The following is a 14,357-nucleotide window of genomic DNA, read 5'->3' on the forward strand; positions in this document are numbered from 1 at the left end:
GTCTGTCTAGTCAAGGCTATGTCGTTTCCAGTAGTCATATATGGATGTGAGAGTTGGACTATAAAGAAAGCTGAGCACTGAAGAATTGATGCTTTTGAACTGTGGTGTTGGAGAAGACTTTTGAGAGTTCCTTGGACTGCAAGGAGATCCAACCAGTCCATCCCAAAGGAGATCAGTCCTGGTTGTTCATTGGAAGGACTGATGTTGAAGCTGAAACTCCAATACTTTGGCCACCTGATGTGAAGAATTGACTCATTGGAAAAGACCCTGATGCTCGGAAAGATTGAGAGCCAGAGGAGAAGGGGACGACAGAGAATGAGATTGTTGGATGGCATCACCAACTCAGTGGACATGAGTTTGGGTAGACTCTGGGAGTTGGTGATGGACAGGGAGGCCTGGTATGTTGTTGCAGTTCATGGGGTCACAAAGAATTGGACACGACTGAGTGACTGAACTGAACTGAACCAGATATATAATCTACACATAGTTTGTCGCATTCTGTGTGTTGTCTTTTCACTTTCTTGATAGTGTCCTTCGAAGTGCAAAAGCTTTCTATTTTGATGAACTCCAATTTATTTTTTCCTCTGATTGTTTCTGCTCTTTGTGTCATATCTAATAAATTATCACTTAATCCAAGGTCACAAAGATTTGTACCCATGCTCTCTTCTAAGTATTTTATAATTTTAGCTCTTATAGTTATGTCTATGGTTCATTCTCGGTTAATTTTTGTATATGGTGTGAGGCAGGGGTCCAAATTCATTCTTTTGTTGTTTGATTTTTTTTAACTTTTAGAATCAACCTATACACAAAATATGACAGGCTTAATCATGATTATTGAAACTGGACCAGATATTTTCAATCTGAAAATACAAATAAAAGGGTCCAGGAAGCAAGTAGTATACTTAGGGCCCAGATCTTGCTTTTGAACGCCATGCTCCAAGAATAGGATTCAGAGCTCCTTGGAAAAATGGTTGGTTATAGTGCTGGGGCAAAGCTATACCAGATGAGCCTGGATATCATGTAGTGCCAGTAAGTAAGGACGTGCTCAAATAACAACAATCACCACTGCCACTACTACCTTGATGGGAGTGTCAAAGGGACATAGGAAGAGAAACTGAAAGAGCTCCCACAGGCAGAGCCGGAACAATCTGAGCAAGAAATAAGTAGAAGTGGGGACTTCCCTGCTGGTCCGCTGGTTAAGAATTCACCTGCCAATGCAGGGACATGGGTTCAATACTTGGTCTAGAAGATCTGGTCTGGGAAGATCCCAGACATGCTGGGGAGCAATTGAGTCCATGCACCATAACTAATGAAGCTCGTGCTCCCAAGAGCCTGTGCTCCACGCATAAGAGAAACCACCACAATGAGAAGTCTGAACACTGCAAATGGGGAGTAGCCTCCATAAAGTCTAAAATAAGTGTGAATCCATACTGATATAAATAAATGATTGAATAAACAAATAGGAGAGAAGAGACAAGTATCCTGTGCAGAAGAATTCCAAATAAATTTCACAGATGCTCCACACTACAGGAAGGGGAACGTAACTCCCATTCCTTAAGTGTGGGCTGTCTATAGTAACTTCATTCCAAATAGTACAGTATTGTATCAGGGAAAATACATCAGTGTGTACACATTAAAAAAAGTTTTTATACCAGAGCAGTGAATCAAAATGAAACATTTTTATAGTGCAAAAAGCATAGGCTTTGATGCTAGACAGACTGGGTTCTAATTTTCACTCTTCCCCTTGCTCACCCAGATACCATGAATGGGTCTTTTGTTTTTTCTTTTCACTGGTAAGTCATTAGTACATAGGATAGTACCTGGTAGGGAGACTATGATTAATAAATGTGTTTAAAAGAACGACTCTCTGAACCCAAGTCTTAGTTTCCTCACCTGTGACGTGAGTATTTTTTAAATATATACATTGCAGGGTTTTCATGAAGACTTAAAGAAATCCTATGTGCCAAAGTCCTCTGTGGACTTCACCACTTTATATAAAATTAAGGGGAGCCGAACTGGATAAGAAATACCTGGGTTCTGACACCACCTTTCTATTGCCCCATAACAAATTATTACATATGTGGCAGCTTAAAATAACACCCATATTATTTCATGGTTTTTCTAGGTCAGGAGTCCAGGCATGGAACTTCTTTTCAAGTCTTATTTTTTCAAAGTCTCACAGGCTAAAATCAAGGTGTTGTCTTACTTGCACTCTTATCTAATGGCTAGACTAAGGGAGGATCTGTTTCTAAGATCCCTTAGGTGGTTAACAGCATCCACTTCCTTGTGACTACAGAATCCATAGCAATCTGCTTCCTCAAAGCCAGCAATAGAAAAAGAGAGGGAGAGGGAGAGAAACAAAGAGAGTGAGAGACTGATATTGGGAAAGGCTTTACTGCTTGGAGTGTCTGGGTCAGGCCCACCCAAGGCATTCTTCTTTTTGCTTCACTCAAAGTCAACTGATTAGGGACCTTAATTACATCTTCAAAATCTCACACCTTTGCCATACAACATAATGTAACCACAGGAATGCTATCTCAGCAACTTTACCATATTCGATTGGTTGGAAACAGATCACAGGTCCTACCCAACTCAAGGAGTAGGATTATACTAGCAATAACAATATAATGTATCAGAGAGGACCAATAAGCTACTTGGGACCCTCAATTGTTGTTGTATCTGAGAACAGGTACTAAGTACCTTAGACCTGGGCCAACAAAGCATGGTTCTGGTCCCAGTTCCACTACAGCAACTTGCATGTGTTCCTTCCTCTCTAAGCCTCACTTTCTTATCTGACTTATGGAGGTTAGTTATTGTCACACCTACCTCCCAGGGTTGGTGTGAGAATTTCTGGACTGGAGCTCTTATAAACGTGCACTACCACCTCCCCACCACTTCAGCAGTCACATCCTATCCCTCTTAGACATACGGCTGTCTCAGTTCACATGCCCCCATCGCACAGACCATACAACAAGCCTCTGCAGCTCACCCCATCCCTCAAAGCCACTCACGGGCCTTGGTTCATGTCCCTCTCACTCAGCAGGCCTTGCTCACGCCTGTGCAGTGGTCATGCCACCATATGCAGTTCCACCTTTGCATTAGCACAGGCATGTGGATTCAACATATGGCTAACCCCTAAGGGGAGGTGGAAAAAAAGCAAAGGAGAAAAGCATGACCTTTTAAGGAAAATGAGCACAGCATATACCTGTCAAGTCGAATGTGAATTCCTACCCTCCTGACAGCCTCCAAAGCAAGAACAAAGAATTGCACTCAACTTGACTAAAGCTTATGCTGCTTTTACTCCTTCTGAATTTATGATGACATTTGGTCCAGAGCGGCATGGAGCCAGCTTTAATGCCTGCTGTAAAACTTTGTTCACATGACCCCGTCCATTAACAGGAGGCTGAACACTGAACAGCAGCAGATGAAAGCCCAGGGCCTTCTGGGATGACTCTGGTTTCCTCTGCCACATCACTCGGCCACACACTGGACTTCTCTGCCCTGGGTATTACCTCTATTTCTTTTTCCATGTCTTTTTTTTTTCTCTCTCTCTCTGTGGAATAAAATATATTTAATGTGAAATTTACCATTTTACCACTTTTAAGTGTACAGTTCAGTGACATTAAGTACCTTCACATTGTTGTGCAACTATCACATCTATCTATCACCAAAATTTTTCATCTTCTCAACTTCCCACACTCAGTACTTATTAAGCAATAACTCCTCCTGACTTCCTCCCTACCTTCCCTGGTACTTACTATTATACTTTCTAGCTCTATAAATTTGACTATCTGAAGTATCATATAAGTGAAATTGTATAATATGTCCTGCATATTTTATTTAGCAAAATGTCTTCACAGTTCCGCCATTTTGTAGCATGCATCAGAATTTCATCATTTTTTAAGGTTTAATAATATTATATTGTATGGATATACTACATTTTGTTGATCCATTCATCTGACCGTGAACATTTTTGTTGCTTTCACCTTTTCACTATTGCTATGAACATTGGTATATATGTATCTGTTCAAGTCTCTGTTTTCAATTCTCCCCACCCCCCCCCAGGAGAAAGGCAACTTTTATTCTTTCAAGAAAATGCACCAACAAGTTGCAAGAAGGAGCACGCTGGCTAGGTAGGTCCCCTGTCCTAAGCAGGGGTCTGAGATGAGGGCAGGCCTGACCAGGGCTTGGGAGAAGCTGAGGGCTCCCTATGGCACTCGGGGAGGGCCAGGCCAGCTCAGAGGTGGGACTTTGTTCTGTTAGCACCAGGAACTGCCCACAGGTGCAGCCGGGCTTGGAGACAGGTCAGTAGGTGGGCCTGCCTGTCCCCACCTGAGCAGTCTGAGAGGGGCTGGTGGCAGAAGCCTCTCTGCAGGAGGTCGTCTGAGTGTGATTCTCAGATTCACAGCCCAGAATTGGACCCCCAGCCCCCTGTAAACATGAGAACGGGCTCGTGACTGCCAAGCCCCTAAGACAAGATGAGGGTCCGAGACGTGTGGCTGGGTTTCAGGCGACCCAGGAGCTGCCGGGCTTTCTCCTGCATGAAGAGCTGGTCCCTGGTGCCCCCGCAGGCCACTGTCTTCCAGGCAGTGGTCATGGGGGCAGGGGTGGGAAAGTGGCCCCGGGGCTTCGGGGCCGCTGGCTTCTCGGACTTGGCCTGCAGAAAGCCCTTGTTGAGCAGGCTGCTGTCCTCTCTGCTGCCCGATGGGGTGAGGCCCGAGGAGCCCGCTGCAAGGATGCTGGTCAGCTTGGGAAGCGTGGACATCATCAGCTTCATGTCCTCGTCCACAATGTCGAGAGCCAGGGACTTGTGGACTTTCTTGATGGGGCTTCGCCGCATCCCGGCCTTCCTCTTCTGCTTCTCCGGCCTCACTTCGTCCTCGATGATGAGCTCGATGCCAGGCTCAGAGCGCAGCACCTCTTTGAAGTCCTCCTCCAGATGGGGGGTCTGGGGCAGGGGTTTTAGTGGTCCATACTTCTCGAGGGCGTTCTTGAACGGGGTTGGTGTGTGGGGAGTGTTGTCCATGGAGCACTTCTAATCTGGGGTAACAAACCCAGCGTGTTTCTGGTGCAGCGGCGTCTTGTCCCGGGGCAGCGGCGTGGTGACCACCACCTCCTGACTGCACACGGGGGTGGACGTCAGCAAGGGGCTCTCCAGCTCCAGTGTGCCCTGCTTATTCCAGAAGTTCAAAAACTGGGAGGGCGAGAAGGGCAGGGTCTTGACGGGCATGCTCTTCGGGGTGAGGCTGTTGCAGGAGTCCAGGAAGGACAGGCTGGCGCTGTTCTCCATGACAGGGCACAGGGCGACACGCCTCTTCTTCTGCCGCTTGAGCACGGAGGGCGGCGTGCCCACGCCCAAGCCCCCCACGTCAGTGCTGCGGGAGATGGGGATCAGCTCGCCCTGGCTGCCACGGCTCAGGTCGGAGATGGTGTGGCCGTCCAGGTGGTACTCGGTCATGTCGGGTGCCGCGGCAGCGGCTGGCCGGGGTGGCATGGGCTGCTGCTGCTGCTGCCAGGCTTGGGGCTGCCCCGGGCTGCCCACGAGACTGCCCTCGGCCAACGGCTCCTCGGGGAGGTCAAACTTACTCAGGTCACACCACGCGTCGGGGTCCGACTCGATCAAGTCCAGGGCTTCCGAGAGGCCGGACTCCACAGCCGGGATGAGGGGGTTGGCAGCCTCCACCAGCCACTTGTAGGGCAGGCTGGTCTCCGGCGAGGAGCCTTCCTGGTCTTTGCGCTTGGGGAAGTCCCCCCGGGGCCCCGGGGTCTGCACTCCGTCCAGCTCTGCGGGACGGGCTCCTGCTCCTGCGCGGGGGCGGCCGCCGTGCCCTCCTCCTCGGTGCTCTCTCTTCCTTCAGGGCAGGGAGTGCCGGGGGCCAGCTGGTCACGACACTTCCCTGGCCTTCCGAGGAGGGGGCACTCAGGCGGCCGTCCTTGTCCTCCAGCTCCAGCAGCAAGTCCAGGGGGGGCTTGCTGTCCCTGGACTCACTCAGGAAGCCTCCCGTGTCCACCTTCCTCTTGATAGTAGAGTTCCAGAGATTCTTCACAGCATGGTCCGTCCTCCCCGGCAGCATCTTGGCGATCTCGGCCCAGCGGTTGCCCAGCACCTGGTGGGCCTCACAGATGACGCGGTCCTCCTCCTCCGTCCAGCAGGACTTCTTCACCTCGGGGTTGAGGTGGTTGTGCCAGCGCTCACGGCACTGCTTGCCCGGCCGGCCGTTCAGGTGCTTGGCGATCAGCGTCCCTGCTTCGTGCCGTACTTCTTGGCCAGCTCGATGACGTTCTGGTCCTCCTCTTTGGTCCATGGCCCTTTGACGAGGTCTGGATTCAAGACCCTCAGCCAGCGGTACTGGCACTGCTGGTCGGTGCGGTTAGGAAAGTGGCTGGCCAGGAACTTCCAGTCTTGCGGTCCAAACTGCTTCACCAGGGCCCTCAGCTGCTCGTCCTCCAACTGGGTCCATTTGACCTTGCACTTGCTGTCTCTCTGCTCTGGCACATCTGAATCTGTGTCCTGGCACTGCAGCTCATCCAGCTCCTCACCGCGCGGCCGCCGCGACATCCCCCCGGCCCGGGCCGCGCCGCGCTCGCCCGCCCGCCGGCCGAGCCCGGAGGGGGAGCCGGGACGGGGTCAGGGTGCGAGCTGCTCGGCCGCTCCGGGCCCCCGGGCCGCGTGGCGAGGCGTCAGCGTGACCGCAGGTCCGGCCGCTGCTCACGGGGACTGCGGCCGCCGCCGGCGCTCGCAAAAACACTTTTCTATCTCCCTCAATTCTTTTTTAAACTTTTTATTTTGTATTGGAGTATAGTCAAGTAACAATGTTGTGACAGTTTCAGGTGGACAGCAAAGGGACTCAGTCATACATACACATGTATCCATTCTCCCCAAAACTCCACTCCCATCCAGGCTGTCACATAACATTGAGCAAAGTTCCCTGTGATATATAGTAGGACTCTGTTATTCATTTAAAATATATATGCTTTCAATTCTTTTAGGTATATTCCCAGAAGTAGAATTCCTGGGTCTGAAAGAGATGGGAATACCAGACCACCTGACCTGCCTCTTGAGAAATCTGTATGCAGGTCAGGAAGCAACAGTTAGAACTGGATATGGAACAACAGACTGGTTCCAAATAGGAAAAGCAGTACATCAAGGCTGTATATTGTCACCCTGCTTATTTAACTTATATGCAGACTACATCATGAGAAACTCTGGGCTGGATGAAGCACAAGCTAGAATCAAGATTGCTGGGAGAAATATCAATAATCTCAGATATGCACATGACACCACCCTTATGGCAGAAAGTGAAGAAGAATTGAAGAGCCTGTTGATGAAAGTAAAACAGGAGAGTGAAAAAGTTGGCTTAAAGCTCAACATTCAGAAAACTAAGATCATGGCATCAGGTCCCATCACTTCATTGCAAATAGATGGGGAAACAGTGGAAACAGTGGCTGACTTGATTTTTTTGGGTTCCAAAATCACTGCAGATGGTGACTGCAGCCATGAAATTAAAAGACGCTTACTCCTTGGAAGGAAAGTTATGACCAACCTAGACAGCATATTAAAAAGCAGAGACATTACTTTGCCAACAAAGTTCCGTCTAGTCGAGGCTATGGTTTTTCCAGTAGTCATGTATGGATGTGAGAGTTGGACTATAAAGAAAGCTGAGCGCAGAAGAATTGATGCTTTTGAACTCTGGTGTTGGAAGACTCTTGAAAGTCCCTTGGACTGCAAGAAGATCCAACCAGTTCATCCTAAAGGGTATCAGTCCTGGGTGTTCATAGGAAGGACTAATGTTGAAGCTGAAACTACAATACTTTGGCCACCTGATGCAAAGAGTTGACTCATTTGAAAAGACCCTGATGCTGGGAAAGGTTGAAGGCAGGAGAGAAAGGGGAAAACAGAGGATGAGATGGTTGGATGGCATCACCGACTCAATGGACATGAGTCTGGGTAGACTCTGGGAGTTGGTGATGGACAGGGAGGCCTGGCATGCTGCAGACCATGGGGTCTCAAAGAACCAGACACAACTGAGTGACTGAACTGAACTGATGGTAATTTTATGTTTAAAGTCTGAGGAACATTCATGCTGTTTTTCACCACAGCTGCACCATTCTACATTCCCACCAACAATGCAAAAGCGTTCTGGTTTCTCCACATCCTTACCAAAGATTGCTACTTTCTGAGTGTTTTGTTTGCTTGCTTTTGTTCTTGCTATTGTTTGCAATTGCCATTCTAGTGAATGTGAAATGGTATCTACCTTGTGGTTTTGATTGGCATTTGTGTCGCCCCTCTTCACCCAATCAAAATCTGATCCCACTCCTTTGCCTGAGCCTCTTCTCTGGGCGCAGCCTGCCCATGGGGCTTGTCTTGACCTGCTAGGTACCCAGGTCTTCCTTGGGTATCAGGCTACCCCGAAGGCCCCGTCTAGCCCAAGGAATCCGTGATTTTACGAGCAGCACATCTGTCCTCTGCGGGTCAACACCAAATCTGTCCTCTGCCAGACACCAAATCCCAATCTTCTCTTGGACAACTTGGATCGGAGCCTCCTGCCAGATGTGGGAATATCCAACCAGCCTTTCCCTGGACTTGTCTGTCTCACATGGATCCAGGCATCGGTCTAGAGGTGGAGGAGGGCTGGCAGCAGCCAAGCTTTCAGGGCTCAGCTTCTGAAGGAACGTGAGGACCAGCAGGCAGCGGAGCTCCACAGGGCACTGCCCTCTGAGTGCTGTTTCCAACTGGGCTGTCATTATGCCATTTGGAGCCGAGATGGAAAACTTGGATGAATTTCCTCCATGCTCTGAGCCCACAAGAATTTATATTGGTCAGAAGTGATACATACATACAGAGTTCTGTTTGGGGACACAGAGACTTCCAGGGTATATTTTTGGTAAATTTGATGTATCCTTGATATGTAGTTGCTTAGAAACAGCAATTTGTAGAAGGTATACAGGGACTGTATTTTCCAAACTGAAGCCTGGCAAGAAGGAGTGTATTTATGAGGACACAGCATATTTGAAATTGGAACTTGACCAAAACTGCTCAGAGGTACGACTTCCCTAGGAATGCATAACACACTAAGTTCACAGGCAGAATGTGATTCACGGTGATTGATTTCCCCATGGTCACAGACCTGAGCTTAGGAACGAGCTTCTGTACAGAGCATGAATTGCCTTTTTAATTATATTTCAACAACCCAAAGAATATATAAATCAACTCTCACATATGTACAAAATATTAAAATACTAATAAAGCCAAACTCTTTCTTGATTATTGTCCCCAATTCTAGTCCCATTTCAACATGAGCTTGATGTGTTGCCTTCTAGAGCCTTTCTATCTATTATGTAAATATATATATAATTTGTAAATATGTTGTTTTTAAAAACATAAATGGCATCACATTTTTATTACCCTCCGCGATGGCTCAGCAGTAGAGAATCTGCCTGCAATGCAGAGACAGTTTCGATTCCTGGGTCAGGAAGATCCCCTAGAGGAGGAAATGGCAACACACTCCAGTATTCTTGCCTGGAGAATCTCATGAATAGAGGAGCCTGGCAGGCCACAGTCCAAAGGGTCCCAAAGAATCGCACACGAGTGAGCACACACACACACAGTAATTTATTATTTTCAGTTAATATATACTACAGATTTTCCCAAGTTTGAACATATACTGATTTCTTACTATTCACTTACTATTTCTTGTTTAATTTAATAATCTTTGTATTGCATTTTATGGCTGCATGTTACTCTATGACCTGGAGATACTGTGGTGGACTTAGCCACTCTCCAGTGACAACGCATTTAAGTTATTACTAGCTATTCATTATTGTAAGCAAAGCTGCGATGAAATACTTAATTAAGCTATGTAGAACACAGGCTTCCCTGGTAGCTCAGATGATAAAGAATCCACCTGCAATGCAGGAGAGCCATGTTTTTTCCTTCTTCATGTAGAACACATGTGAAAGTGTTTCTTTAAGATGAATGTTTAAAGATGTTATCCAAAAATGATGAAGGAATTTTCTAGACAATTTTCAAGTTGCCTTTTGGGAGTGCGGTTACCTTGATCTTGGCTCCAGATGAACCATTTACCTACAATGGGGGCCCTGCTGAATGAAATTGGGAGTAAACCTATAGGAATCAGACATTATATATAAATGAGGTAAGCGAGCTGAGTGTAAGACAGTCAGGAGGGGACATCCCTGGTGGCCCAGTGGTTAAGAATCCGCCTACCAATGCAGGGGACGGGAGTTCGATCCCCGGTGCAGGAGGATCCCACATGCCGCCGGGTGACTAAGTCCATGTGCCACGACTACTGAGCCTTGTGAGATTTCAGTTCCTCAACCAGGAATTGAACCCAGGTCCTCAGCAGTGAGAGTGTGGAGTTCTAACCACTGGACTGCCAGAGAATTCCTGAACCTGGATTTTTAAATTATAAAATCTTCAGGTTTTAAAGTGTTCTCACCAATTCCATAAAAAAAAAAAAAGAAAAAGAAAAAAAGCACTGTGAAGGCAAAAATAAAACATAAAACCAACAACCCATGTCTGCAGACCAGATTCAGTGGTCTGTGGGTTCAGTGCCTGCATCTGACTCCTAGGGTCCCGTGGGGAATGGCGTCTCTGGACCCAGTTTTGACCAGTGGGGATGGATCACTGGTTGCCTTAGCACCTTAGCACCTTAGCACCTTAGCCTTGGCAGAGAGTGACTCCCCTTCAGGGAGCCATGGAGGAGCAGAGCTCTGCACAGGGCTCAGAGGTCAGGGGAACAGCGCTCAAGCAGTTCAGAAAACACTGCAGACTGGGGAGGAAGTTATCAGGAGCAGACTTCTACTCAGCCCAGAAAAATACCGCAGCAACAGAAAGAGCTGTCTAGAGCCTCAAGAGGTGCTTCGGGGCATAGAGAATGTCCTCTCCAGAGAGAGGGCAAAGAAAGGCTGGTGGTCCATCCAAAGGGATGTTGCAGGCGATTCTGGCTGAGATGTGGGCTGGACCAGAGGACGATTAAAGTTCTCTTTGGCCTTGAGGTCATCATTTAAAGTTAGAGAGTTGCTTACTGGGACCTTACTGGGCACGGGAGGAAGAGACAAGGGTCTGCATTTGCCAAGCGTCCAGTCAGTGCCACAAAGCCGTTCTGGCACTTCACAGACACCGCTGAGTCCAGGCCTCCCAACGATCCTTCGAGGCCAGCGTTGGTATGTGCATGCTCAGCTGTGTCCAACTCTTTACAGCCACATGGACTGTAGCCTTCCGGGTTCTTCCATGCATGGGATTCTCCGGGCAAGAATACTACAGTGGGTGGCCATCCCCATCCAGGGGATCTTCCCAACCCAGGGATCGAAACTGTGTCTCCTGACCCTCCTACATTGAAGGTGGATTCCTTTCCCATTGAGCCACCTGGGAAACCCAGGCTGACATTAACCTCTTTTTTTTGCTGACAAACAAAATGAGACTTGGAAGCTAAGTGACTTGTCCAAGGTCACCTGGCCAGCTAACTGGGGCCCGGGCTCCCACAGCCGTCCTTCTGGCTCAGAACTAAGTGCTCTTACCACAAGGCTCTCTATTTGACTTTTACCGTGTAGAAAAGAATTTAAAACCACGCTAATCAGCCATCCAAGGGCACACTGCTCTGTTGCTTACAAAGCCCTTCTACGTTCATTGTTGTGTGTTCCCGAGGAACACTGTTGAAACTCTCAGACTCACTCGCCTGCATCTCTGTTCTCCAGAAACTTTTGCTCCATACTTTAAGTCAGAAAAACCAAGAGAGTCTAACCCTAACCCTACCCTGGTGCCATTTATACTTCTGGGCCAGAGCAAAGATGCTTTCAAAATTGATTCTCAAATGCCCTTGCAGCACTTTTTTTCCAATCCCAATTTTTTTTCGTTTTCCTTTCTTAAGAATTTTTTTTTCTTTTTTAAAAAATTTTAATTTGAATATAATCATTTTACAGTGTTCTATTAATTTCTGCTATACAACAAGGTGAATCAGATATATGTATACATATATCCCCCCACCCCCCCCCTGCCCAGGTCATCACACAGCACCAAGCTGAACTCCTGGTGCTATATAGCAGCTTTCCACTAGCTGCCTATTTTACACATGGTATTGTATATATGTCAGTGTTACTCCATCAATTTGTCCCACCCTCTCCTTCCTCTGGTGTCCACAGATCTGTTCTTTATGTCTGCATCTCTATTTCCACCCTGCAAATATGTTTATCAGTACCATGTTTTTTAATATTCCATATCAACACGCTATATTTGTTTTCTCTTTCTCACTTACTTCACTCTGCATGACAGACTCTAGAATCAACCACATCACTACAAATGATTCAATTTCATTCCTTTTTATGGTTAAGTAATACTCCAGTATTCTTGCCTGGGAAATCCCACGGACAGAGGAGCCTGGCAGGCTACAGTCCATGGGATTGCAAAAGAGTCGGACACAACTTAGTGACTAAACAACAACGATATTCCATTATATATATATATGGACCACATCTTTATCCGTTCATTTGTTAGGGGACATTTAGGTTACTTCCATGTCCTGGCCATTGTAAATAGTGCTGCAATGACATTGTATCTTTTTGAATTATGGTTTTTTTTCAATGCCCGGTATTGGGATTGTTGGGTCATTTGGTAATTCTATTTTTAGGTTTTTTAATGAATCTCCATAAAATTTCAATATAATATAGTATAGTATAAATTTCAGGTGTACAACATACTGATTTGATATTTGCTTACACTGTGACATGGACACGATCAACACAACCAGTCTAGATAAATCAATCATCATACATGGATACAGTTTTACTTATTATTTGCCCTTGAAGTATAAAGGTGACAGTCACGATGTTAATTTCTAGCTTTCAGGGAAACCTCTGACTTCATTTCAAAAGCATTTTATTTCTGCCGGCAAAAGTATTCAATTCCCTGAAAGGGTATTTAGCTACAAGTAACAGATACGGGCTTCCCAGATGACGCTAGTGGTAAAGAATCCACCTGTCAATGCAGGAGACTCGGGTTCAATCACTGGATTGGGAAGATCCCCTAGAGGAGGGCATGGCAACCCACTCTAGTATTCTTGCCTGGAGAATCCCATGGACAGAAGAGCCTGGAGGGCTATAGACCTTAGGGTTGCAAAGAGTCAGAGCAGATTGAAGCAACTTAGCAAAACAGAAATATAATCACAGAGGTTTAACAACCAGGAGGTCTCATGTTCTTCTCATATTAGGAAATCTAGAAACAGCAGCCTGAGATGGAGCAGTGAGCCTGTGATGCCGTCAGGAACTCAGCCTGCTGTGCCATACCTAGCACCCAGCCCTCCTTCTCAGGCTCGAAGACACTGTAGCACTTCCAGGGCTTCGTCCTAGTTTCAGGCCAGCAGTGGAGGAGGATCAAAAGGCAAAAAGCATAAGCCAGTTGAGCCTGTTATTTTTATCAGGAAAATAAACAAGAAATTCCCTGGAAGTCCCACTCATTGGCCTCACTGGCCATGCTTTGTGCATAAGTATTTGAGAAATCCAGTATGTTTTTGCTGGGCATGTTGCTGCCCCTAATAGTTAGGGTTTCATTAGTCAGGAGACCGGGAGACTAGATGGATATTAGGAGGCGCCTAGCAGCATCTGCCATGTTGAATGTGTTTTTCTTTCCCCAGATTATAGGCATCTGTTTATAAAATATTTTTTGAAATTCAGCAATAATCTAGGGAAATATCAGTTTGAAAAACTGAGGCAATTCGTGGACTCAATCTGCCAAAAGCTACAGAATCCACCATATATGGAGGGGTTAGGACTTCTGGTCCATCATCATGGGTTGCGGGGCAGAGGCTCAGAGCAGCTGAGAGCTTTTTCTGGTGGCAGTGGTGAACAGCATTCCAAATCATGACTCCCAGTCCAGTCCAGTGTTCTCTCCCCCACAGCAGGTCCTCTCTCTAAAACAAGTTCCCTCTCTGCTTTCTGGATTTTTAAAATATATACATATTTTTGTTACAATGCATGGGCTTCCCAGGTGGTTCAGTGGTGAAGAATCTGCCTGCCAATGCAGGAGACTCAGAAGACATGGGTTTGATCTCTAGGTCGGGAAGATTCCCTGGAGGAGGAAATGGCAACCCACTCCAGTATACTTGCCTGGAGAATCCCATGGACAGAGGAACCGGTGGGCTACAGTTCATGGGGTTGCAAAGAGTCAGCCATGACCAAACGACTGAGCACACATAACAACATAAAACACAGACTCAGGGAATCACACAAATCAAATTACTGTCTAATTAATTATATAAAAAAAAGAAGCCCTGTCTGGGTCAAGAAAAAAGAACTTGGTTGCAATCCCCTTCCTCTCCCCATAAAAGATTTGTGCATTGTTTATA

General features: G+C 46.8%; 1 pseudogene; it reads right to left on the reverse strand.

Moving 5' to 3' along the window:
• Positions 1 to 4,401: 4,401 nt before the first annotated feature.
• On the reverse strand, positions 4,402 to 6,566 carry LOC110140173 (myb-related protein B pseudogene; annotated as a pseudogene).
• Between the last annotated feature and the right edge of the window lie 7,791 nt (positions 6,567 to 14,357).

The sequence above is a fragment of the Odocoileus virginianus genome, chromosome 31 (assembly GCF_023699985.2).
Source record: "Odocoileus virginianus isolate 20LAN1187 ecotype Illinois chromosome 31, Ovbor_1.2, whole genome shotgun sequence".
NCBI lineage: Eukaryota > Metazoa > Chordata > Mammalia > Artiodactyla > Cervidae > Odocoileus > Odocoileus virginianus.